Raw genomic sequence first — 27,803 nt, forward strand, 5'->3', positions numbered from 1 at the left:
AGTATTCACACCCCTTTAGAGAGTATTCACACCCCTTTAGAGAGTATTCACACCCCTTTAGATAGTATTCACACCCCTTTAGAGAATATTTACACCCCTTTAGAGAGTATTCACACCCCTTTAGAGAGTATTCACACCCCTTTAGATAGTATCCACACCCCTTTAGATAGTATCCACACCCCTTTAGATAGTATTCCCACCCCTTTAGATAGTATTCACACCCCTTTAGAGAGTATTTACACCCCTTTAGATTGTATTCACACCCCTTTAGATAGTATTCACACCCCTTTAGATAGTATTCACACCCCCTTTAGATAGTATTCACACCCCTTTAGATAGTATTCACACCCCGTTATATTTTTTAAATGCAATCTTTATTTAACTAGGCAAGTCAGTTGAGATCAAATTCTTATTTACAATGATAACCTAGTGAGTTAACTGCCTTGTTCAGGGGCAGAACAACATGTTTTTACCTTGTCAGATCGGGATTTGATCCAGCAACCTTTCGGTTACTGGCCCAACGCTCAAACCACTAGGCTACATTTCATTGTATTACAGCCTGAAATGAAAATGTATTAAATATGTTTGTTTTTTCTCACCCATCTACACTCAATACCTCATAATAACAAAGTAAAAACATGATTTTAGAAATGTTTGCACATTGATTGCAAATTAAATTCAGAAATATCTGATTTACATAAGTATTCACATCCCTCATTCATTACATGTTAGAATCACCTTTGGTGGTGATTACTGAGTCTTTAGAGCTTCTGGACACCTGGATTGTACAATAGTTACAATATTTATATGTACAATATTTACAATATTTATATGTACAATATTTACAATATTTATATGTACAATATTTACCCATTTATCTGTTTTTTTTTATTATTCAAGCTCTGTCAAGATGGTTGTTGGTCATTGCTAGACAGCCATTTTCAAGTCTTGCCATAGATTTTTAAGCCAGTTTAAGTCAAAAGTGTTACTCAGTCACTCAGGAACATTCAATGTTGTCTTGGTAAACAACTCCAGTGTAGAGCTGGCCTTGTGTTTTAGGTTATTGTCCTGCTGAAAGGGGAATTTGTATCCGAGTGTCTGGTGTAGTGCAGACTGAACCAAATTAGCGCCAGGTATAGAAGAGGATTTAGACTAGCGCCAGGTGTAGAAGAGGAATTAGACGAGCGCCAGGTATAGAAGAGGATTTAGACTAGCGCCAGGTATAGAAGAGGATTTAGACTAGCGCCAGGTGTAGAAGAGGATTTAGACTAGCGCCAGGTATAGAAGAGGATTTAGACTAGCGCCAGGTATAGAAGAGGATTTAGACGAGCGCCAGGTATAGAAGAGGATTTAGACGAGCGCCAGGTATAGAAGAGGATTTAGACGAGCGCCAGGTATAGAAGAGGATTTAGACTAGCGCCAGGTATAGAAGAGGATTTAGACTAGCGCCAGATATAGAAGAGGATTTAGACTAGTGCCAGGTATAGGAGAGGATTTAGACTAGCGCCAGGTATAGAAGAGGATTTAGACTAGCGCCAGGTATAGAAGAGGATTTAGACTAGCGCCAGGTATAGAAGAGGATTTAGACGAGCGCCAGGTATAGAAGAGGAGTTAGACTAGCGCCAGGTATAGAAGAGGCTTTAGACTAGCGCCAGGTATAGAAGAGGAGTTAGACTAGCGCCAGGTATAGAAGAGGAGTTAGACTAGTGCCAGGTATAGAAGAGGATTTAGACTAGCGCCAGGTATAGAAGAGGATTTAGACTAGAGCCAGGTATAGAAGAGGAGTTAGACTAGCGCCAGGTATAGAAGAGGATTTAGACTAGTGCCAGGTATAGAAGAGGAGTTAGACTAGCGCCAGGTATAGAAGAGAATTTAGACTAGCGCCAGGTATAGAAGAGGATTTAGACTAGCGCCAGGTATAGAAGAGAATTTAGACTAGTGCCAGGTATAGAAGAGGAGTTAGACTAGCGCCAGGAATAGAAGAGAATTTAGACTAGCGCCAGGTATAGAAGAGGATTTAGACTAGCGCCAGGTATAGAAGAGGATTTAGACTAGCGCCAGGTATAGAAAAGGCGTTACCCTAACGCCAGATATATGTTCTATCTTCCCCTGGTCAGTGATCATGTTCTATCTTCCCCTGGTCAGTGATCATGGTACACACTCCAGCTTTGATGCAATATAGATATATGTAGATAGACTGTGTAAGACTATTAGACTGTAATAGACTGAAGATGAATATAGAATAGACTGGAATAAAACAGAATAGATTTGAACCAAATTGAACAGAACAGAATAGATTGTAGATTATACTGTATATAGATATATCAGATAGAACAGACAGTAGATTATACTGTATATAGATATATCAGATAGAACAGACTGTAGATTATACTGTATAGAGATATATCAGATAGAACAGACTGTAGATTATACTGTATATAGATATATCAGATAGAACAGACAGTAGATTATACTGTATATAGATATATCAGATAGAACAGACAGTAGATTATACTGTATATAGATATATCAGATAGAACAGACTGTAGATTATACTGTATAGAGATATATCAGATAGAACAGACTGTAGATTATACTGTATATAGATATATCAGATAGAACAGACAGTAGATTATACTGTATAGAGATATATCAGATAGAACAGACAGTAGATTATACTGTATAGAGATATATCAGATAGAACAGACAGTAGATTATATTGTATAGAGATATATCAGATAGAACAGACAGTAGATTATACTGTATATAGATATATCAGATAGAACAGACAGTAGATTATACTGTATAGAGATATATCAGATAGAACAGACAGTAGATTATACTGTATAGAGATATATCAGATAGAACATATATATCAGATGTAATGATCTGGCAGCTATTTGACTTCATCAGGTTTTTCCACATTACCTGCATTTAATTCCTCAACCGATTTAATTTCCTTTTCACACATAATATTTTGATTTGTCAATTATGTTCTAAACCTCTCTGTGATTTCTAAAGTAAGTCGCACATACAAATCTGAAGGTAAATCTAGGATGTACTGTAAATTTGACACAGAAGCCAGACGACTGAGCTGTAATTCCTTCCACAGTGATCCATTCCTCCATTCCCACATTCCCTGTAACATCCTTAACCCAAAGCTCTTAAACTAATTGCGTTGCCACCCTCCCAGGTTCCCTCCCAAGTCTGCTACTCATTACGTTGAGTTGAATCTCACACAGTTTCTACTGACTGATGAACAGAGAGTAGGGATCCAAGAGAAGAGATGCACGCCATCTTAAGAACCTGGTTATGTGGACCTAACATCAGTCTGGATTAGGACATGTCTCTCCTCTCCTCTCCCCAGGTGGTGGCCTACTGTTGGATTAAAACATCATAGCTTCCGTCACATTCCACAATGAATGAACCCCTCTATACTGTCATTCTGGTTTTAAGGAGGAGAGGAGAGAGGGAGGGGATAACATCTATAAATGCAAATAGCATCTTTTGTTGCTCGACTAAGAATGTGCTGGAAGGAGGAAATAGCCTATTTCTACGTAGCATAATTACAAAGTACCCTGCTGTTAACCAATCAACACCCTACTGCCACCAGACCTGCTGTTAACCAATCAACACCCTACTACCACCAGACCTGCTGTTAACCAATCAACACCCTACTACCTCCAGACCTGCTGTTACCAATCAACACCCTACTGCCACCAGACCTGCTGTTAACCAATCAACACCCTACTGCCACCAGACCTGCTGTTACCAATCAACACCCTACTGCCACCAGACCTGCTGTTAACCAATCAACACCCTACTGCCACCAGACCTGCTGTATCACCATTATCTCAAGTAACCTATCAACAAATACTGTACCTCTTACTGTCTCTAGCAATACTTTGTACCCCTGTAACCTCAAGACTAACTACCACCAATACCTCTTCCCCAGTCAATACTATGTACCCCTGTAACCTCTAGACTAACTACCACCAATACCCCTGCCCCAGTCAATACTATGTACCCCTGTCACCACTAGACTAACTGCCACCAATACCCCTGCCCCAGTCAATACTATGTACCCCTGTCACCACTAGACTAACTGCCACCAATACCCCTGCCCCAGTCAATACTATGTACCCCTGTCACCACTAGACTAACTACCACCAATACCCCTGCCCCAGTCAATACTATGTACCCCTGTAACCTCTAGACTAACTACCACCAATACCCCTGCCCCAGTCAATACTATGTACCCCTGTCACCACTAGACTAACTACCACCAATACCCCTGCCCCAGTCAATACTATGTACCCCAGTAACCTCTAGACTAACTACCACCAATACCCCTGCCCCAGTCAATACTATGTACCCCTGTCACCACTAGACTAACTACCACCAATACCCCTGCCCCAGTCAATACTATGTACCCCTGTCACCACTAGACTAACTACCACCAATACCCCTGCCCCAGTCAATACTATGTACCCCTGTCACCACTAGACTAACTACCACCAATACCCCTGCCCCAGTCAATACTATGTACCCCTGTCACCACTAGACTAACTACCACCAATACCCCTGCCCCAGTCAATACTATGTACCCCTGTCACCACTAGACTAACTACCACCAATACCCCTGCCTCTAGCAGTACATGTATACCCATGTTACCACTAGGCTATCCCTGGTTGTGATACAACTAATATATATGTACAATGCAGATTTGGTGTGGGGTCTCCATAACACTATTGTAATTATTTTTGTTCAGCTAAACTCTCTGTTGTAATACAACCAGTGTCAAATGTTGTATAAGTAGACTGTGTACAGGGCTTCAGTACCTCAGTACCTCATTGCTGTAGCATGATTAGCTACGTTGGGACACAATAAAACAAACCATCATCATAATAACACAACACTGGGAGTCTGAAGCGTGCCAAAAAATGGTACCCTATTCCCTACATAGTGCACTTCTTTTGACCAGAACCTGGACTCTAGTCAAAACTAGTGCACTGTATAGGGAATAGGGTGCCATTTTGGATTCACAATCATCTGTAAAGAGAGTCAGTGGGGGTTGAGATGGCTAATCAGAGTCGGTGTAGTAGGATTCAAACTTCGTCCTGTATTGACGCTTTGCCTGCTTGATGGTTCGTCTGAGGACATAGCGGGATTTCTGATAAGCGTCCAGATTAGTGTCCCGTTCCTTGAATGCAGCAGCTCTAGCTTTTAGCTCGGTGCGGATGTTGCCTGTAATCCATGCATTCTGGTTGGGATATGTACAGTACCAGTCAACAGTTTGGACACACCCACAAAATCAAGGGTTTTTCTGTATTCTTACTATTTTCTACATTGTAGAATAACAGTGAAGACATCAAAACTATGAAATAACACATATGGAATCATGAAGAAACCAAAAAAGTGTTAAACAAATCCAAATATATTTTAGATTTTAGATTCTTGTGTAGCCTCCCAGTTTTGACGGCATCTATTAAAAGAGAAAGATCCCATCAGCTTTCTATAGGCTAGGCCTACTGTATTTATTTCGTAACTTTCCTAATATTAATTACATTGCATTACATGTTTACAACCGGAGTATAGCCTACCTCACTGGCATGAAAGTAAACCATGGCAACAGTGTCCTCTTTTGGCTATTTAAGTGCATAGAGGACATGTGTTTTCCCCATGCCCCTGTTTCGAGACAAGGGGAATGACAATGGTCCATTCTAAATGAAAACAAACTGCACAAATATGTGTAAAGAGAAGATTAAATCAAGGATAGTCTGATGGGTGACAATAATATCACTAGTGAATTATATATTATCCCAGCTTGTGTGCAATAAGGCAAGAAACATTGCATTCCTTTTTTTTTAATCATAGTCTCACACCGTTTGTAGCCTAGCCTATATGTTTTAATAAGGTTTGTTTAACAACTAAAGTGGCCAAATAACAAAAAAAATTAAGCACATTAGTCCGCTTTACAACTGGTGTAGAGCCAAACTGGTATACATAGGCAGCGCGTGAGTGTGAAGTTTGGGGAAGTTAATTTTCACCATAAAAATGCACCTTTATAATAAAAGCATTACATGCATAATCACATTTGCGGTCACTTTTGATAATGTTGTTTGTCCACTAATTTTGGAAAATTTGCGCTTATGGTCTACTGCTGTGTCTGCGTTGCTCTGCTTATGATGTGAAGGAAGCCTAATAGTTTATCAACATTTTAAGCTAAACGTTCAGCGCTGTTGTCAGCCTCATTGCCTTAAAACATTTTTTAAAATGTTAATGGTTATATTAATTTGGGATCTATCGCATCTCACAACTGTCCCAGACTATGCTTGAATATTTATTTCTAGCACATAATAGAATAAGGTCAACTTTGTACTACGGGGGAAAGGAGATTGACAAATTGATTGGCTAGTGCTTTTGCTATTGACTAGGACTACTCATCTTGCTGGTTTATCAATACGTTTATCAATACGTTAATCAATATCTTTATCAATATCTTTATCAATATGTTTATCAATATCTTTATCAATATGTTTATCAATATGTTTATCAATACGTTTATCAATACGTTAATCAATATCTTTATCAATATGTGCCTCGGAATGCCCACAGTTGGGTCCCCGATGTGTCTGTCTTCACTTGTAGCCTGTGAGAACCCAGGACACGTAACGGTCATTGTCTAATAAGAATTTAGATATCTGAGAGAGCCATGTGAGTGAGAGGTGCATCGGAGCACGCAGCATGGAGAAGGGAATTATAATTATTAGATTCATCCCAAGGACACAACATCCACTGGCCACTAAAGGCATGGATTTTTTTTAGGGGGAATTATGGTCCCACAAAGGGAATGCCGCCGATAATTACAGCCTTTGTCAAATAGTGAATGAGAGACTGATGAGGTGTGTACAGCCTGCCCAAAAAACAAAGCAGAGCTCATGACTTTCATGCCCCTTTTTTCAAATCACCATTAGAGTTGCATCATGCAGCCTTAGAATGTATTAAACATCAAACATACAGCCCAACATTTGTATCACTACTAAAGTTGCATAAAAAGCTCTTAATGAAGCATATAGTTGTACCTGTTTCTTTGTTATCCAATCAACACAGAATAGCAGAACTTCCTCAGAAATCATTTGGAGAAAATATCATTTCTATTTTATTTGGCTTTGTTCAATTGTATTCTTCATTACCATAAAATAATATAAAATAATGCCACAGAATTCTAAGCAAATCTAGTCTGCTAAATGAACTAGTGTAACCCACAGCCATATGGCATAGCCAGATCAGGACCTAGCATAAGGACAAGTCAGAGTATGCTATTCTGTTCTCCTGAAATAAACTACATTTTATTCATATCAGGTTTCTATAGACCTGTGTCATGTCTTTACTATCATTAATCTGAAGACTTTGTTTTTATCAAAGATTCTCTGTAATTTGTTACTCGATTAAACTGATTAATCATGTAACTGTAATTAACTATTAAATCAGGGCACCAAGGAAAGTATTCAGATTACAAAGTTATAATTTCCCAATATAACCTTTCAGATATTTTCATATCTGATCAATAGTCTTCTGATTAATGATTTATTTATTTTACCTCACGTTAGTCTCATTCCAAACGTCGTAAATTGAGTGGGCTGAACCAGTATGACGGCTTGGTGGATAGAGGATGTGCCCCCTAGTGGGCTGAACCAGTATGACGGCTTGGCGGATAGAGGATGTGCCCTAGTGGGCTGAACCAGCATGGCGGCTTGGTGGATAGAGGATGTGCCCTAGTGGGCTGAACCAGTATGACGGCTTGGTGGATAGGGAGTGATGTGCCCTAGTGGGCTGAACCAGTATGACGGCTTGGTGGATAGAGGATGTGCCCTAGTGGGCTGAACCAGCATGGCGGCACATCCTCCTGTCATTACATTTACCTTTTTCTGTTTGTCGACCAAGAAGTCACTACATAGTGATAATTATAACAATTCAAATCCTTTACACATTTGAACGCTCACACATTCGGGAACAATTGTAATCAATATATATATTTACGCTCAGTGTGTCGTATTGATCGCTGGTGAAGTCTTTCTTTTGCTGAATTGTCCCGTTTCTCTCCCTCTGTCTTGGTTAGAGGGGATAGTTCAAAGTGACATTCGTTATAGAATGGATGTTTCGGCGGTTGTCGTTGTTCGCGTTCAATGATACCGAATTCCTAGCTGCAGACTAGTAATTAGTATCAAAGACTTGTTCTCATTCTGTCGGTATCGATAGTCTAAGAATTTAACCACGTGGTATGGTTAAAAAGATTCAGCAATGGTCTACACCGTTAGCCATCTCGAGTGGAGGAAAAACATGGTCTCCTGATAATTTCTCAAAGTTGGGTTTTATTCGGAATGGCAGAAAAGGGCTGTCCCAGGATGTCTGACCCTAACTGGGCTCAGGGGCGGTCCAGGATGTCTGACCCTAACTGGGCTCAGGGGCGGTCCAGGATGTCTGACCCTAACTGGGCTCAGGGGCGGTCCAGGATGTCTGACCCTAACTGGGCTCAGGGGCGGTCCAGGATGTCTGACCCTAACTGGGCTCAGGGGCGGTCCAGGATGTCTGACCCTAACTGGGCTCAGGGGCGGTCCAGGATGTCTGACCCTAACTGGGCTCAGGGGCGGTCCAGGATGTCTGACCCTAACTGGGCTCAGGGGCGGTCCAGGATGTCTGACCCTAACTGGGCTCAGGGGCGGTCCAGGATGTCTGACCCTAACTGGGCTCAGGGGGCGGTCCAGGATGTCTGACCCTAACTGGGCTCAGGGGCGGTCCAGGATGTCTGACCCTAACTGGGCTCAGGGGCGGTCCAGGATGTCTGACCCTAACTGGGCTCAGGGGCGGTCCAGGATGTCTGACCCTAACTGGGCTCAGGGGCGGTCCAGGATGTCTGACCCTAACTGGGCTCAGGGGCCTCTGATTTAGTTACCGTGAGAACGCTGACGGTTATTAGCTTGACAAAATGTCATGAACACCAGAGGAGGGAATCCAGAATCAGAGGAGAAGAAAACAAAACCGTTTGTGGGCGTTTGGCTGTAGCAATTAGCCATGTTGGCAGATCACAGAAACTATGACAAATGTGTTTGTCAAAATACATCTATCATGTTATGTGTACAGAGATAAAAAGACGCTGCTTTAATAAAATTACTACACAGAAACACAAGAGGTCACATCAATCAGTGAATGAGTTGTATGATATTAGTCCATCAGAGGTCACATGGTGATTATTCTGCCCTTGAGTTGCGTTCCCATGCAAAACTAGACAGATAGCTAACAACTAAGTCTTCAATAAAACTCCCAAGGCGTGACTTTTCTTGAATGAATATATTGAAACGTTTATGTTGTGAAACTGCAAAATACAGAAAAGAATATACTTTAGTGTTCAATTCACACCGACATACTGTAGCTGTACATTAAACATTTGAAGTTGCATAAATACAAAGCACGTGCTAAGGTACCATGCATCTGGCATGATGCCAAACCATATATCTAATTGTTAACCATATGGTAATTGCTCCTTTCATTACTCTAATAATGTATAACCATCTATGTAGAATAACAAAGCATATTACACTAGAAACAGTAACAAAACTACAGTATTGTATATTTTACAATTCGTTTGCATGACGCATGAGCAAAGTAATACAGCTAACGACATACACAAAAGGCATTGCAATTTGTGAGTAAATGCAACCAACATTGATATGTAAGAAACTCTATCAATAACAAGATTATCATCATTAGCTAAATGCTTGAATCGAACTTACAAACAAATATTTTTCCAAGGCTGAAGCGTGACAAGAAATAACTACATTGAAAGACCTGCACCGTAGCGTTGCTTGTAGCTGCTTCTTTGCGTGCAAAACCAATTCTGAACTTCCCGTTTGCGTTGACTTTCTAAGTACCAGAAAGCGCCACTAGGGGTCAAATAACACCATTGAACACAATGAAAATCCAATTTAACCATTGTAATAAAATAATCTGTTATCTTCTAACAGGATGGCAGCACAGTGATCCCATTAACCCTTCTTCTCGACTAAATCACACCGAAATGGGAAGATTTTAGACAGAAATGACCATATGGTTAATACCATCCGAGATTCATGTATTCATTATTGAGACTGATTGCTCCTGGGGACATTTCTCTCACCGTGGATTTATTGGGTTGATAAAAAAAAATGTAAAGGGAAAATTCAAGTCAGAAAATTCCAAAGTGTAAAAAATATACAGCCTTTATAGCTGATGGTGTCCCTACAGCCTTTATAGCTGATGGTGTCCCTACAGCCTTTATAGTTGACAGTGTCCCTAAAGTCTTTATAGCTGATGGTGTCCCAACAGCCTTTATAGCTGACAGTGTCCCTAAAGTCTTTATAGCTGATGGTGTCCCTACAGCCTTTATAGCTGATGGTGTCCCTACAGTCTTTATAGCTGATGGTGTCCCTACAGCCTTTATAGCTGATGGTGTCCCTACAGCCTTTATAGCTGATGGTGTCCCAACAGCCTTTATAGCTGATGGTGTCCCTATAGCCTTTATAGCTGATGGTGTCCCTACAGCCTTTATAGCTGATGGTGTCCCTACAGCCTTTATAGCTGATGGTGTCTCTACAGCCTTTATAGCTGATGGTGTCCCTACAGTCTTTATAGCTGATGGTGTCCCTACAGCCCTTTAAGCAATGGTGTCCCTACACCCCTTTAAAGCTGATGGTGTCCCTACAGCCTTTATAGCTGACGGTGTCCCTACAGCCCTTTAAGCTGACAGTGTCCCTACAGTCTTTATAGCTGATGGTGTCCCTACAGCCTTTATAGCTGATGGTGTCCCTACAGCCCTTTAAGCTGATGGTGTCCCTACAGTCTTTATAGCTGACGGTGTCCCTACAGTCTTTATAGCTGACGGTGTCCCTACAGCCCTTTAAGCTGACAGTGTCCCTAAAGTCTTTATAGCTGATGGTGTCCCTACAGCCTTTATAGCTGATGGTGTCCCTACAGTCTTTATAGCTGACGGTGTCCCTACAGCCCTTTAAGCTGACGGTGTCCCTACAGTCTTTATAGCTGATGGTGTCCCTACAGTCTTTATAGCTGACGGTGTCCCTACAGCCCTTTAAGATGACGGTGTCCCTACAGTCTTTATAGCTGATAGTGTCCCTTCAGTCTTTAAAGCTGACAGTGTCCCTACAGCCTTTATAGCTGATGGTGTCCCTACAGCCTTTAAAGCTGATGGTGTCCCTACAGTCTTTATAGCTGATGGTGTCCCTACAGCCCTTTAAAGCTGATGGTGTCCCTACAGCCTTTATAGCTGATGGTGTCCCTACAGCCCTTTATATAGCTGATGGTGTCCATACAGCCCTTTAAAGCTGATGGTGTCCCTACAGCCCTTTTAAGCTGATGGTGTCCCTACAGTCTTCATAACTGACGGTGTCCCTACAGCCCTTTAAGCTGATGGTGTCCCTTCAGCTTTTAAAGCTGATGGTGTCCCTACAGTCTTTATAGCTGATGGTGTCCCTACAGTCTTTATAGCTGATGGTGTCCCTACAGTCTTTTTAGCTGACGGTGTCCCTACAGTGTTTATAGCTTACGGTGTCCCTACAGCCCTTTAAGCTGACGGTGTCCCTACAGTCTTTATAGCTGATGGTGTCCCTACAGTCTTTATAGCTGATAGTGCCCCATCAGTCTTTAAAGCTGATGGTGTCCCTACAGTCTTTATAGCTGATGGTGTCCCTACAGTCTTTATATCTGATGGCGTCCCTACAGTCTTTATAGCTGATGGTGTCACTACAGCCCTTTAAAGCTGATGGTGTCCCTTCAGCTTTTAAAGCTGATGGTGTCCCTACAGTCTTTATAGCTGATGGTGTCCCTACAGTCTTTATAGCGGATGGTGTCCCTACAGTCTTTAAAGCTGATGGTGTCCCTACAGCCTTTAAAGCTGATGGTGTCCCTACAGCTATTAAAGCTGATGGTGTCCCTACAGTCTTTATAGCTGATGGTGTCCCTACTGTCTTTATAGCTTATGGTGTCCCTACAGTCTTTTTAGCTGATGGTGTCCCTACAGTCTTTTTAGCTGACGGTGTCCCCTACTGTCTTTATAGCTGATGGTGTCCCTACAGTCTTTTTAGCTGACGGTGTCCCCTACTGTCTTTATAGCTGATGGTGTCCCTTCAGCTTTTAAAGCTGATGGTGTCCCTTCAGCTTTTAAAGCTGATGGTGTCCCTACAGTCTTTATAGCTGATGGTGTCCCCACAGTCTTTATAGCAGATGGTGTCCCTACAGCCCTTTAAGCTGACGGTGTCCCTACAGTCTTTATAGCTGATGGTGTCCCTACAGTCTTTATAGCTGATAGTGTCCCTTCAGTCTTTAAAGCTGATGGTGTCCCTACAGTCTTTATAGCTGATGGTGTCCCTACAGTCTTTATATCTGATGGCGTCCCTACAGTCTTTATAGCTGATGGTGTCCCTACAGCCCTTTAAAGCTGATGGTGTCCCTACAGTCTTTATAGCTGATGGTGTCCCTACAGTCTTTTTAGCTGATGGTGTCCCCTACAGTCTTTTTAGCTGACGGTGTCCCCTACTGTCTTTATAGCTGATGGTGTCCCTTAAGCTTTTAAAGCTGATGGTGTCCCTACAGTCTTTATAGCTGATGGTGTCCCTACAGCCCTTTAAAGCTGATGGTGTCCCTTCAGCTTTTAAAGTTGATGGTGTCCCTACAGTCTTTATAGCTGATGGTGTCCCCACAGTCTTTATAGCTGATGGTGTCCCTTAAGCTTTTAAAGCTGATGGTGTCCCTACAGTCTTTATAGCTGATGGTGTCCCTACAGCCCTTTAAAGCTGATGGTGTCCCTACAGTCTATATAGCTGATGGTGTCCCTACAGCCCTTTAAAGCTGATGGTGTCCCTACAGCCCTTTAAAGCTGATGGTGTCCCTACAGTCTTCATAACTGACGGTGTCCCTACAGCCCTTTAAGCTGATGGTGTACCTTCAGCTTTTAAAGCTGATGGTGTCCCTACAGTCTTTATAGCTGATGGTGTCCCTACAGTCTTTATAGCTGATGGTGTCCCTACAGTCTTTTTAGCTGACGGTGTCCCTACAGTCTTTATATCTTACGGTGTCCCTACAGCCCTTTAAGCTGACGGTGTCCCTACAGTCTTTATAGCTGATGGTGTCCCTACAGTCTTTATAGCTGATGGTGTCCCTACAGTATTTTTAGCTGATGGTGTCCCTACAGTCTTTAAAGCTGATGGTGTCCCTACAGCCCTTTAAGCTGATGGTGTCCCTACAGCCCTTTAAGATGACGGTGTCCCTACAGCCTTTATAGCTGATGGTGTCCCTACAGTCTTTATTGCTGATGGTGTCCCTACAGTCTTTATAGCAGACGGTGTCCCTACAGCCCTTTAAGCTGACGGTGTCCCTACAGTCTTTTAGCTGATGGTGTCCATACAGCCTTTAAAGCTGATGGTGTCCCTACAGCCCTTTAAGATGACGGTGTCCCTACAGCCTTTATAGCTGATGGTGTCCCTACAGTCTTTATTGCTGATGGTGTCCCTACAGTCTTTATAGCAGACGGTGTCCCTACAGCCCTTTAAGCTGACGGTGTCCCTACAGTCTTTATAGCTGATGGTGTCCCTACAGTCTTTATAGCTGATAGTGTCCCTTCAGTCTTTAAAGCTGATGGTAACCCTACAGTCTTTATATCTGATGGTGTCCCTACAGTCTTTATAGCTGATGGTGTCCCTACAGCCCTTTAAAGCTGATGGTGTCCCTTCAGCTTTTAAAGCTGATGGTGTCCCTACAGTCTTTATAGCTGATGGTGTCCCTACAGTCTTTATAGCTGATGGTGTCCCTACAGTCTTTTAAGCTGACGGTGTCCCTACAGTCTTTATAGCTGATGGTGTCCCTACAGTCTTTATAGCTGACGGTGTCCCTACAGCCCTTTAAGATGACGGTGTCCCTACAGTCTTTATAGCTGATAGTGTCCCTTCAGTCTTTAAAGCTGACAGTGTCCCTACAGCCTTTATAGCTGATGGTGTCCCTACAGCCTTTAAAGCTGATGGTGTCCCTACAGTCTTTATAGCTGATGGTGTCCCTACAGCCCTTTAAAGCTGATGGTGTCCCTACAGCCTTTATAGCTGATGGTGTCCCTACAGCCCTTTATATAGCTGATGGTGTCCATACAGCCCTTTAAAGCTGATGGTGTCCCTACAGCCCTTTTTAAGCTGATGGTGTCCCTACAGTCTTCATAACTGACGGTGTCCCTACAGCCCTTTAAGCTGATGGTGTCCCTTCAGCTTTTAAAGCTGATGGTGTCCCTACAGTCTTTATAGCTGATGGTGTCCCTACAGTCTTTATAGCTGATGGTGTCCCTACAGTCTTTTTAGCTGACGGTGTCCCTACAGTGTTTATAGCTTACGGTGTCCCTACAGCCCTTTAAGCTGACGGTGTCCCTACAGTCTTTATAGCTGATGGTGTCCCTACAGTCTTTATAGCTGATAGTGCCCCATCAGTCTTTAAAGCTGATGGTGTCCCTACAGTCTTTATAGCTGATGGTGTCCCTACAGTCTTTATATCTGATGGCGTCCCTACAGTCTTTATAGCTGATGGTGTCACTACAGCCCTTTAAAGCTGATGGTGTCCCTTCAGCTTTTAAAGCTGATGGTGTCCCTACAGTCTTTATAGCTGATGGTGTCCCTACAGTCTTTATAGCGGATGGTGTCCCTACAGTCTTTAAAGCTGATGGTGTCCCTACAGCCTTTAAAGCTGATGGTGTCCCTACAGCTATTAAAGCTGATGGTGTCCCTACAGTCTTTATAGCTGATGGTGTCCCTACTGTCTTTATAGCTTATGGTGTCCCTACAGTCTTTTTAGCTGATGGTGTCCCTACAGTCTTTTTAGCTGACGGTGTCCCCTACTGTCTTTATAGCTGATGGTGTCCCTACAGTCTTTTTAGCTGACGGTGTCCCCTACTGTCTTTATAGCTGATGGTGTCCCTTCAGCTTTTAAAGCTGATGGTGTCCCTTCAGCTTTTAAAGCTGATGGTGTCCCTACAGTCTTTATAGCTGATGGTGTCCCCACAGTCTTTATAGCAGATGGTGTCCCTACAGCCCTTTAAGCTGACGGTGTCCCTACAGTCTTTATAGCTGATGGTGTCCCTACAGTCTTTATAGCTGATAGTGTCCCTTCAGTCTTTAAAGCTGATGGTGTCCCTACAGTCTTTATAGCTGATGGTGTCCCTACAGTCTTTATATCTGATGGCGTCCCTACAGTCTTTATAGCTGATGGTGTCCCTACAGCCCTTTAAAGCTGATGGTGTCCCTACAGTCTTTATAGCTGATGGTGTCCCTACAGTCTTTTTAGCTGATGGTGTCCCCTACAGTCTTTTTAGCTGACGGTGTCCCCTACTGTCTTTATAGCTGATGGTGTCCCTTAAGCTTTTAAAGCTGATGGTGTCCCTACAGTCTTTATAGCTGATGGTGTCCCTACAGCCCTTTAAAGCTGATGGTGTCCCTTCAGCTTTTAAAGTTGATGGTGTCCCTACAGTCTTTATAGCTGATGGTGTCCCCACAGTCTTTATAGCTGATGGTGTCCCTTAAGCTTTTAAAGCTGATGGTGTCCCTACAGTCTTTATAGCTGATGGTGTCCCTACAGCCCTTTAAAGCTGATGGTGTCCCTACAGTCTATATAGCTGATGGTGTCCCTACAGCCCTTTAAAGCTGATGGTGTCCCTACAGCCCTTTAAAGCTGATGGTGTCCCTACAGTCTTCATAACTGACGGTGTCCCTACAGCCCTTTAAGCTGATGGTGTACCTTCAGCTTTTAAAGCTGATGGTGTCCCTACAGTCTTTATAGCTGATGGTGTCCCTACAGTCTTTATAGCTGATGGTGTCCCTACAGTCTTTTTAGCTGACGGTGTCCCTACAGTCTTTATATCTTACGGTGTCCCTACAGCCCTTTAAGCTGACGGTGTCCCTACAGTCTTTATAGCTGATGGTGTCCCTACAGTCTTTATAGCTGATGGTGTCCCTACAGTATTTTTAGCTGATGGTGTCCCTACAGTCTTTAAAGCTGATGGTGTCCCTACAGCCCTTTAAGCTGATGGTGTCCCTACAGCCCTTTAAGATGACGGTGTCCCTACAGCCTTTATAGCTGATGGTGTCCCTACAGTCTTTATTGCTGATGGTGTCCCTACAGTCTTTATAGCAGACGGTGTCCCTACAGCCCTTTAAGCTGACGGTGTCCCTACAGTCTTTTTAGCTGATGGTGTCCATACAGCCTTTAAAGCTGATGGTGTCCCTACAGCCCTTTAAGATGATGGTGTCCCTACAGCCTTTATAGCTGATGGTGTCCCTACAGTCTTTATTGCTGATGGTGTCCCTACAGTCTTTATAGCAGACGGTGTCCCTACAGCCCTTTAAGCTGACGGTGTCCCTACAGTCTTTATAGCTGATGGTGTCCCTACAGTCTTTATAGCTGATAGTGTCCCTTCAGTCTTTAAAGCTGATGGTAACCCTACAGTCTTTATATCTGATGGTGTCCCTACAGTCTTTATAGCTGATGGTGTCCCTACAGCCCTTTAAAGCTGATGGTGTCCCTTCAGCTTTTAAAGCTGATGGTGTCCCTACAGTCTTTATAGCTGATGGTGTCCCTACAGTCTTTATAGCTGATGGTGTCCCTACAGTCTTTTTAGCTGATGGTGTCCCTACATCCTTTAAAGCTGATGGTGTCCCTACAGTCTTTATAGCTGATGGTGTCACTACAGCCCTTTAAAGCTGATGGTGTCCCTTCAGCTTTTAAAGCTGATGGTGTCCCTACAGTCTTTATAGCTGATGGTGTCCCTACAGTCTTTATAGCTGATGGTGTCCCTACAGTCTTTAAAGCTGATGGTGTCCCTACAGCCTTTAAAGCTGATGGTGTCCCTACAGCTATTAAAGCTGATGGTGTCCCTACAGTCTTTATAGCTGATGGTGTCCCTACTGTCTTTATAGCTTATGGTGTCCCTACAGTCTTTTTAGCTGATGGTGTCCCTACAGTCTTTTTAGCTGACGGTGTCCCCTACTGTCTTTATAGCTGATGGTGTCCCTACAGTCTTTTTAGCTGACGGTGTCCCCTACTGTCTTTATAGCTGATGGTGTCCCTTCAGCTTTTAAAGCTGATGGTGTCCCTTCAGCTTTTAAAGCTGATGGTGTCCCTACAGTCTTTATAGCTGATGGTGTCCCCACAGTCTTTATAGCAGATGGTGTCCCTACAGCCCTTTAAGCTGACGGTGTCCCTACAGTCTTTATAGCTGATGGTGTCCCTACAGTCTTTATAGCTGATAGTGTCCCTTCAGTCTTTAAAGCTGATGGTGTCCCTACAGTCTTTATAGCTGATGGTGTCCCTACAGTCTTTATATCTGATGGCGTCCCTACAGTCTTTATAGCTGATGGTGTCCCTACAGCCCTTTAAAGCTGATGGTGTCCCTACAGTCTTTATAGCTGATGGTGTCCCTACAGTCTTTTTAGCTGATGGTGTCCCCTACAGTCTTTTTAGCTGACGGTGTCCCCTACTGTCTTTATAGCTGATGGTGTCCCTTAAGCTTTTAAAGCTGATGGTGTCCCTACGGTCTTTATAGCTGATGGTGTCCCTACAGCCCTTTAAAGCTGATGGTGTCCCTTCAGCTTTTAAAGCTGATGGTGTCCCTACAGTCTTTATAGCTGATGGTGTCCCTTCAGCTTTTAAAGCTGATGGTGTCCCTACAGTCTTTATAGCTGATGGTGTCCCTACAGCCCTTTAAAGCTGATGGTGTCCCTACAGTCTATATAGCTGATGGTGTCCCTACAGCCCTTTAAAGCTGATGGTGTCCCTACAGCCCTTTAAAGCTGATGGTGTCCCTACAGTCTTCATAACTGACGGTGTCCCTACAGCCCTTTAAGCTGATGGTGTACCTTCAGCTTTTAAAGCTGATGGTGTCCCTACAGTCTTTATAGCTGATGGTGTCCCTACAGTCTTTATAGCTGATGGTGTCCCTACAGTCTTTATATCTTACGGTGTCCCTACAGCCCTTTAAGCTGACGGTGTCCCTACAGTCTTTATAGCTGATGGTGTCCCTACAGTCTTTATAGCTGATGGTGTCCCTACAGTCTTCATAACTGACGGTGTCCCTACAGCCCTTTAAGCTGATGGTGTACCTTCAGCTTTTAAAGCTGATGGTGTCCCTACAGTCTTTATAGCTGATGGTGTCCCTACAGTCTTTATAGCTGACGGTGTCCCTACAGTCTTTATATCTTACGGTGTCCCTACAGCCCTTTAAGCTGACGGTGTCCCTACAGTCTTTATAGCTGATGGTGTCCCTACAGTCTTTATAGCTGATGGTGTCCCTACAGTATTTTTAGCTGATGGTGTCCCTACAGTCTTTAAAGCTGATGGTGTCCCTACAGCCCTTTAAGCTGATGGTGTCCCTACAGCCCTTTAAGATGACGGTGTCCCTACAGCCTTTATAGCTGATGGTGTCCCTACAGTCTTTATTGCTGATGGTGTCCCTACAGTCTTTATAGCAGACGGTGTCCCTACAGCCCTTTAAGCTGACGGTGTCCCTACAGTCTTTATAGCTCATGGTGTCCCTACAGTCTTTTTAGCTGATGGTGTCCCTACAGCCTTTAAAGCTGATGGTGTCCCTACAGCCCTTTAAGATGAAGGTGTCCCTACAGCCTTTATAGCTGATGGTGTCCCTACAGTCTTTATTGCTGATGGTGTCCCTACAGTCTTTATAGCAGACGGTGTCCCTACAGCCCTTTAAGCTGACGGTGTCCCTACAGTCTTTATAGCTGATGGTGTCCCTACAGTCTTTATAGCTGATAGTGTCCCTTCAGTCTTTAAAGCTGATGGTGTCCCTACAGTCTTTATAGCTGATGGTGTCCTTACAGTCTTTATATCTGATGGTGTCCCTACAGTCTTTATAGCTGATGGTGTCCCTACAGCCCTTTAAAGCTGATGGTGTCCCTTCAGCTTTTAAAGCTGATGGTGTCCCTACAGTCTTTATAGCTGATGGTGTCCCTACAGTCTTTATAGCTGATGGTGTCCCTACAGTCTTTTTAGCTGATGGTGTCCCTACATCCTTTAAAGCTGATGGTGTCCCTACAGCTTTTTAAGCTGATGGTGTCCCTACAGCCTTTATAGCTGATGGTGTCCCTACAGTCTTTATAGCTGATGGTGTCCCTACAGTCTTTATAGCTGACGGTGTCCCTACAGCCCTTTAAGCTGATGGTGTCCCTACAGCCCTTTAAGATGATGGTGTCCCTACAGCCTTTATAGCTGATGGTGTCCCTACAGTCTTTATTGCTGATGGTGTCCCTACAGTCTTTATAGCTGATGGTGTCCCTACAGTCTTTATAGCTGATGGTGTCCCTACAGTCTTTATATCTGATGGTGTCCCTACAGTCTTTATAGCTGATGGTGTCCATTCAGCTTTTAAAGCTGATGGTGTCCCTACAGTCTTTATAGCTGATGGTGTCCCTACTGTCTTTATAGCTTATGGTGTCCCTACAATCTTTTTAGCTGACGGTGTCCCCTACTGTCTTTATAGCTGATGGTGTCCCTACAGTCTTTTTAGCTGACGGTGTCCCCTACTGTCTTTATAGCTGATGGTGTCCCTTCAGCTTTTAAAGCTGATGGTGTCCCTTCAGCTTTTAAAGCTGATGGTGTCCCTACAGTCTTTATAGCTGATGGTGTCCCCACAGTCTTTATAGCAGATGGTGTCCCTACAGCCCTTTAAGCTGACGGTGTCCCTACAGTCTTTATAGCTGATGGTGTCCCTACAGTCTTTATAGCTGATAGTGTCCCTTCAGTCTTTAAAGCTGATGGTGTCCCTACAGTCTTTATAGCTGATGGTGTCCCTACAGTCTTTATATCTGATGGCGTCCCTACAGTCTTTATAGCTGATGGTGTCCCTACAGCCCTTTAAAGCTGATGGTGTCCCTACAGTCTTTATAGCTGATGGTGTCCCTACAGTCTTTTTAGCTGATGGTGTCCCCTACAGTCTTTTTAGCTGACGGTGTCCCCTACTGTCTTTATAGCTGATGGTGTCCCTTAAGCTTTTAAAGCTGATGGTGTCCCTACAGTCTTTATAGCTGATGGTGTCCCTACAGCCCTTTAAAGCTGATGGTGTCCCTTCAGCTTTTAAAGCTGATGGTGTCCCTACAGTCTTTATAGCTGATGGTGTCCCTTCAGCTTTTAAAGCTGATGGTGTCCCTACAGTCTTTATAGCTGATGGTGTCCCTACAGCCCTTTAAAGCTGATGGTGTCCCTACAGTCTATATAGCTGATGGTGTCCCTACAGCCCTTTAAAGCTGATGGTGTCCCTACAGCCCTTTAAAGCTGATGGTGTCCCTACAGTCTTCATAACTGACGGTGTCCCTACAGCCCTTTAAGCTGATGGTGTACCTTCAGCTTTTAAAGCTGATGGTGTCCCTACAGTCTTTATAGCTGATGGTGTCCCTACAGTCTTTATAGCTGATGGTGTCCCTACAGTCTTTTTAGCTGATGGTGTCCCTACAGTCTTTATATCTTACGGTGTCCCTACAGCCCTTTAAGCTGACGGTGTCCCTACAGTCTTTATAGCTGATGGTGTCCCTACAGTCTTTATAGCTGATGGTGTCCCTACAGTATTTTTAGCTGATGGTGTCCCTACAGTCTTTAAAGCTGATGGTGTCCCTACAGCCCTTTAAGCTGATGGTGTCCCTACAGCCCTTTAAGATGACGGTGTCCCTACAGCCTTTATAGCTGATGGTGTCCCTACAGTCTTTATTGCTGATGGTGTCCCTACAGTCTTTATAGCAGACGGTGTCCCTACAGCCCTTTAAGCTGACGGTGTCCCTACAGTCTTTATAGCTCATGGTGTCCCTACAGTCTTTTTAGCTGATGGTGTCCCTACAGCCTTTAAAGCTGATGGTGTCCCTACAGCCCTTTAAGATGAAGGTGTCCCTACAGCCTTTATAGCTGATGGTGTTACTACAGTCTTTATTGCTGATGGTGTCCCTACAGTCTTTATAGCAGACGGTGTCCCTACAGCCCTTTAAGCTGACGGTGTCCCTACAGTCTTTATAGCTGATGGTGTCCCTACAGTCTTTATAGCTGATAGTGTCCCTTCAGTCTTTAAAGCTGATGGTGTCCCTACAGTCTTTATAGCTGATGGTGTCCTTACAGTCTTTATATCTGATGGTGTCCCTACAGTCTTTATAGCTGATGGTGTCCCTACAGCCCTTTAAAGCTGATGGTGTCCCTTCAGCTTTTAAAGCTGATGGTGTCCCTACAGTCTTTATAGCTGATGGTGTCCCTACAGTCTTTATAGCTGATGGTGTCCCTACAGTCTTTTAGCTGATGGTGTCCCTACATCCTTTAAAGCTGATGGTGTCCCTACAGCTTTTTAAGCTGATGGTGTCCCTACAGCCTTTATAGCTGATGGTGTCCCTACAGTCTTTATAGCTGATGGTGTCCCTACAGTCTTTATAGCTGACGGTGTCCCTACAGCCCTTTAAGCTGATGGTGTCCCTACAGCCCTTTAAGATGATGGTATCCCTACAGCCTTTATAGCTGATGGTGTCCCTACAGTCTTTATTGCTGATGGTGTCCCTACAGTCTTTATAGCTGATGGTGTCCCTACAGTCTTTATAGCTGATGGTGTCCCTACAGTCTTTATATCTGATGGTGTCCCTACAGTCTTTATAGCTGATGGTGTCCATTCAGCTTTTAAAGCTGATGGTGTCCCTACAGTCTTTATAGCTGATGGTGTCCCTACTGTCTTTATAGCTTATGGTGTCCCTACAATCTTTTTAGCTGACGGTGTCCCCTACTGTCTTTATAGCTGATGGTGTCCCTACAGTCTTTTTAGCTGACGGTGTCCCCTACTGTCTTTATAGCTGATGGTGTCCTTCAGCTTTTAAACTGATGGTGTCCCTTCAGCTTTTAAAGCTGATGGTGTCCCTACAGTCTTTATAGCTGATGGTGTCCCCACAGTCTTTATAGCAGATGGTGTCCCTACAGCCCTTTAAGCTGACGGTGTCCCTACAGTCTTTATAGCTGATGGTGTCCCTACAGTCTTTATAGCTGATAGTGTCCCTTCAGTCTTTAAAGCTGATGGTGTCCCTACAGTCTTTATAGCTGATGGTGTCCCTACAGTCTTTATATCTGATGGCGTCCCTACAGTCTTTATAGCTGATGGTGTCCCTACAGCCCTTTAAAGCTGATGGTGTCCCTACAGTCTTTATAGCTGATGGTGTCCCTACAGTCTTTTTAGCTGATGGTGTCCCCTACAGTCTTTTTAGCTGACGGTGTCCCCTACTGTCTTTATAGCTGATGGTGTCCCTTAAGCTTTTAAAGCTGATGGTGTCCCTACAGTCTTTATAGCTGATGGTGTCCCTACAGCCCTTTAAAGCTGATGGTGTCCCTTCAGCTTTTAAAGCTGATGGTGTCCCTACAGTCTTTATAGCTGATGGTGTCCCTTCAGCTTTTAAAGCTGATGGTGTCCCTACAGTCTTTATAGCTGATGGTGTCCCTACAGCCCTTTAAAGCTGATGGTGTCCCTACAGTCTATATAGCTGATGGTGTCCCTACAGCCCTTTAAAGCTGATGGTGTCCCTACAGCCCTTTAAAGCTGATGGTGTCCCTACAGTCTTCATAACTGACGGTGTCCCTACAGCCCTTTAAACTGATGGTGTACCTTCAGCTTTTAAAGCTGATGGTGTCCCTACAGTCTTTATAGCTGATGGTGTCCCTACAGTCTTTATAGCTGATGGTGTCCCTACAGTCTTTATAGCTCATGGTGTCCCTACAGTCTTTATAGCTGATGGTGTCCCTACAGTCTTTAAAACTGATGGTGTCCCTACAGTCTTTATAGCTGATGGTGTCCCTACAGTCTTTATAGCTGATGGTGTCCCTACAGTATTTTTAGCTGATGGTGTCCCTACAGTCTTTATAGCTGATGGTGTCCCCTACTGTCTTTATAGCTAAGCTGACGCCATCAGCTACTGTCATTCATGTGGAACAGTTGGCACACATCTCTGAACCCTTTTTGTAATACATTTGTGAATTACATTTGAGGCTGTTAGTCAGTTGTTCATATGTTTGTCAGCTGGTTTATTTCTCAATTTTCAGGATAGTGGAAAGAGGATAGATGGGGAATCTACTACAGTTGTTGTTAAACTGGTGTCTCTTTCTGTCTCCCGGGATTCTCTGGTGTCTCCTCTCTCGGGACACTACATCTCTCTGGTGTCTCCTCTCTAGGGACACTACATCTCTCTGGTGTCTCCTCTCTAGGGACACTAGATCTCTCTGGTGTCTCCTCTCTAGGGACACTAGATCTCTCTGGTGTCTCCTCTCTAGGGACATTACATCTCTCTGGTGTCTCCTCTCTAGGGACACTACATCTCTCTGGTGTCTCCTCTCTAGGGACACTACATCTCTCTGGTGTCTCCTCTCTAGGGACACTACATCTCTCTGGTGTCTCCTCTCTAGGGGCACTACATCTCTCTGGTGTCTCCTCTCTAGGGGCCCTACATCTCTCTGGTGTCTCCTCTCTAGGGACACTACATCTCTCTGGTGTCTCCTCTCTAGGGGCACTACATCTCTCTGGTGTCTCCTCTCTAGGGGCCCTACATCTCTCTGGTGTCTCCTCTCTAGGGACACTACATCTCTCTGGTGTCTCCTCTCTCCTCACTACATCTCTCTGGTGTCTCCTCTCTAGGGGCACTACATCTCTCCATGGTAATTGAGGTTTGAAGCCCAGGATTATTGTGTTATAGTGTACTGCCACCAGTTACCTCATATCACTGGATACCACAGCTTTATACTAGAACACAAAGGGAGGGTTGAACCTCTTCTGTCTCTTCTCTTGGGCTGAGCCTCTGTCTCTGTTAAATGTCAAACTCAGCCAAGTGGTAGCCTGTTGGACCTGCTGGTATTCAAGGCCCTTCCACTGACTGCAGTGATGGGAGGGAGGACAGCTCTTAATAATGTCTGGAATGGAGTGAATGGAATGGTATCCAACACACAATGTTTTTCCAAGCAGGGGCAGACTTAGTGATTTGGAGGCTCTAGGCAGAGGCAAGTCTGATGTCAACTTTGTATTTGTAGTCAACTTCATTGTGAAGTTATCGGCGGTCACAAAGAGACAGATAAACATCTTGAGTCTATGTTTAACAGAGATATTTTTACGCTGTAAAGAAAATACTAATCTAACGACCATAGCCGCTGGATAAAAATAAATAATTATAATTATAATAAAACAAAAATAAAATAAAACAATCCCAGAAATAGTGCACTGGGCCTTTACAAGTCCTGTATTAGTGGACCGACACAGGCTAAAAATAATAATTCTGCACCCACCCCCACCCCTTGACAAAGAAATCTCAGCACCCGCTGAAAAGATCACAGCACCCCTAAACCTCGTCCCACGGCAATGCTGACAATGAACTCGCCGTTCTATGAGTAGTCTGAGGCAGTCGGTATATAACAAGTGTTTTCAAGTGTAACTTCAGAAACAATGGTTTTGGGGAAACACGGTTTCTATGATGCTTTAACAATGCTTCTATGAAGGTTCTAACGATGAAGTTAGCCTTAGATACTTTTGGGGAACCGGGCCCAGAACCTTTATTTTAAAATCCTTAGGATCGGTGAATAAAGTTTGTTTTTACTTCCAAAAATATTCTTAACGTCTAGTATATGATTGTGTAATTTGTTGAAGTTCTAGTGCACTGTCGGGGTGGCGGGTAACTTAGAGGTTAGAGCGTTGGACTAGTAACCGAAAGGTTGCAAGTTCAAATCCCCGAGCTGACAAGGTCTGTTGTTCTGAGTTTGAGTCCACTCGTTCAGCAGATAGGAATCCAAAAATCTACCCCTGAACTTTGTTTCAACAAGTCAAAATATGTTTCTATTGACTCCTCAGATCCCCTAAAATGTAATCAAACTATAATATTTCATACAGAAACAAGTATGTTCAATAGGAAACTGATTTTAGCAGAGGCTTTCTGTCTTCATCTAGCGAGCACACACACATTTCCAAGAATGTGTACTTCTACTAAAACTGGTATTTCTTATTCGTTTTTGAAGTTACAAGTCTGAAACCTTGAACATAGACTGCTGACACCCTGTGGAAGCCAAAGGAATTGCATCCAGGGAGCAAATTTTCAATATGACCTTTCTCTTGCATTTCTAAGAGGATGGTTTCTCTCTCAAAACAAATCTGGTTGTTTTTCTTTGCATTTTCTCCTACCATATCTATTGTGTTATATTATCCTACATTATTTTAACTTTTCAACAAACTTCAAAGTGTTTTCTTTCCAATGGTACAAATGATAAGCATATCCTGGCTTCAGGGCCTGAGCTACAGGCAGTTTACTTTGGGCACGCCATTCAGACAAGAAATTGAGAAAAAATGGGGCCTAGCCCTAAGAAGTTCAGGGGTGTTGTGTCCACCTAGAACAAATTCTAGACGTCAGATTAAAACAAGACTATAGCTTCCATAAAGTGACCATTGGAATTAAAACATTTCCTGACTGAGTTTGTAGATGGAACAGTTAAAATATATATATTTTTAAATTTAGTCGCTCTCACGTGCCCATTTCTGTCCATTACAGAACCAACGATGTGTTATCTTTTCTAGCATTTCTGACAATGATAACGTATTTTTCAGCCAAAGAAAAGAAAGGAAATTCACCCACGCTCTACCAAGGTTTTCCAGCACACAGCTTTGACCTCATACAGTATGTTGGTCTATTGTCCTTCAAACAATGTGCATGCAGGTTACTTAAGATTCAAACTTATTTTCTGCCTCTATGTAGATCAGTAGTCTATACTGTATGAGACACACTGCTAACTGGTTGGACACTTGGCCACAGGGTTCTCTGTTCAGATTGCTGACCAATGATGCTGAAGCACATGGGGGTTCTGTCCAGATTGCTGACCAATGATGCTGAAGCACATGGGGGTTCTGTCCAGATTGCTGACCGTGGTGCTGAGTAGAGCAGATACATAATGTACATTAAACCTATCATCCTCAGATTTCTGGCCGTCTCAGGGATACATATTGGAAGGAATCCCAAATGGCAGCCTATTCCATTTATAGGGCCCTTGTCGAATAGGGCTCTGGTCAAAATTGGTGCATTATGTAGGGAACAGGGTACCATTAGGGATGTGTACATTGGCTCTGGTGTGATCACTAAGCTGCTCCTCCGTCAGACTATTGGGTTTCTACTCATATCAAGTTTTTCTCTAAACAGTCAATATGCTATAAATGGAGGTCGGCTGAATTGCTAAATCACCCTGAATGCAGGTACTTGCTGAAAACCTCATTATGATGCTTCTGCATTTTGTTATAGAAGAGACTTTGTGTTAGAGGAGACATCCCAAAGGGCCCAAAGGGACAGTAATTACTCTTGACCAGGGCCCATGGAGACAGTCATTACTCTTGACCAGGGCCCATAGGGACAGTCATTACTCTTGACCAGGGCCCATAGGGACAGTCATTACTCTTGACCAGGGCCCATGGGGACAGTCATTACTCTTGACCAGGGCCCATGGGGACAGTCATTACTCTTGACCAGGGCCCATGGGGACAGTCATTACTCTTGACCAGGGCCCATGGGGACAGTCATTACTCTTGACCAGGGCCCATGGGGATAGTCATTACTCTTGACCAGGGCCCATGGGGACAGTCATTACTCTTGATCAGGGCCCAAGGGGACAGTCATTACTCTTGACCAGGGCCCATAGGGACAGTAGTTACTCTTGACCAGGGCCCATGGGGACAGTCGTTACTCTTGACCAGGGCCCATGGGGACAGTAATTACTCTTGACCAGGGCCCATAGGGACAGTCATTACTCTTGACCAGGGCCCATGGGAACAGTCATTACTCTTGACCAGGGCCCATGGGAACAGTCATTACTCTTGACCAGGGCCCATGGGGACAGTAATTACTCTTGACCAGGGCCCATAGGGACAGTCATTACTCTTGACCAGGGCCCATGGGAACAGTCATTACTCTTGACCAGGGCCCATGGGGACAGTCATTACTCTTGACCAGGGCCCATGGGGACAGTAATTACTCTTGACCAGGGCCCATGGGGACAGTCATTACTCCTAACCAGGGCCCATGGGGACAATCATTACTCTTGACCAGGGCCCATGGGGACAGTCCGAGTGAACCACAGCAGCTCAGCTGTCTCTCCCTGATGAGACAATTTGATTATTCATTAGTATTTTTTGTTTCAGATTAAACTAACTGCCATTATTCTGTCATTTTGTAAATGTTCATGAAATTTGAGCCTGACGATTTTAATAGTAAATTGTCCTGTTTTTCAATCTAAGATATCGAAGGCAAATTACATATTATTGCAGGTGTAGCGAACACTTCTCGTGGACAGATGAAATGGTGAAAATCTGTCAAGGCTCACTTAGATTTGTTACCTCATTGATTATTTGGACAAATCAGTATTAGGCGAAGGCGATGCTTAAACTGGTGCATTGACTTTCAAGCCTGTGTGCAGATTAAAAAATATATCGTAAAAAATGTAGGAAAACAAAAATGTTCTTTTTTGGTCATGATAAATATGGGTTTTTGGCTTAGAGTTTCCATTTTCAGGGAGGAGACTTCAATTCCTTCCTTTGCACAAAGGTAATCACAGTGTTTTTATTTATTTATTTAAGTTATTAAGTTATTTTATTTAAGTCAGTTTAAGAGAAAATTCTTATTTACAATGACGGCTTACACCGACCAAACCAGACGACGCTGGGACAATTGTGTGCCGCCCTATGGCATAA

At 43.6% G+C, this 27,803-nt stretch overlaps 1 pseudogene; it reads right to left on the minus strand.

Annotated features, from left to right (window-relative positions):
- Positions 1–27,803, minus strand: part of LOC124047742 — a 114,574-nt pseudogene that overhangs the window by 77,209 nt on the left and 9,562 nt on the right.

This window comes from Oncorhynchus gorbuscha, linkage group LG11 (assembly GCF_021184085.1).
Source record: "Oncorhynchus gorbuscha isolate QuinsamMale2020 ecotype Even-year linkage group LG11, OgorEven_v1.0, whole genome shotgun sequence".
In the NCBI taxonomy this organism is placed as follows: domain Eukaryota; kingdom Metazoa; phylum Chordata; class Actinopteri; order Salmoniformes; family Salmonidae; genus Oncorhynchus; species Oncorhynchus gorbuscha.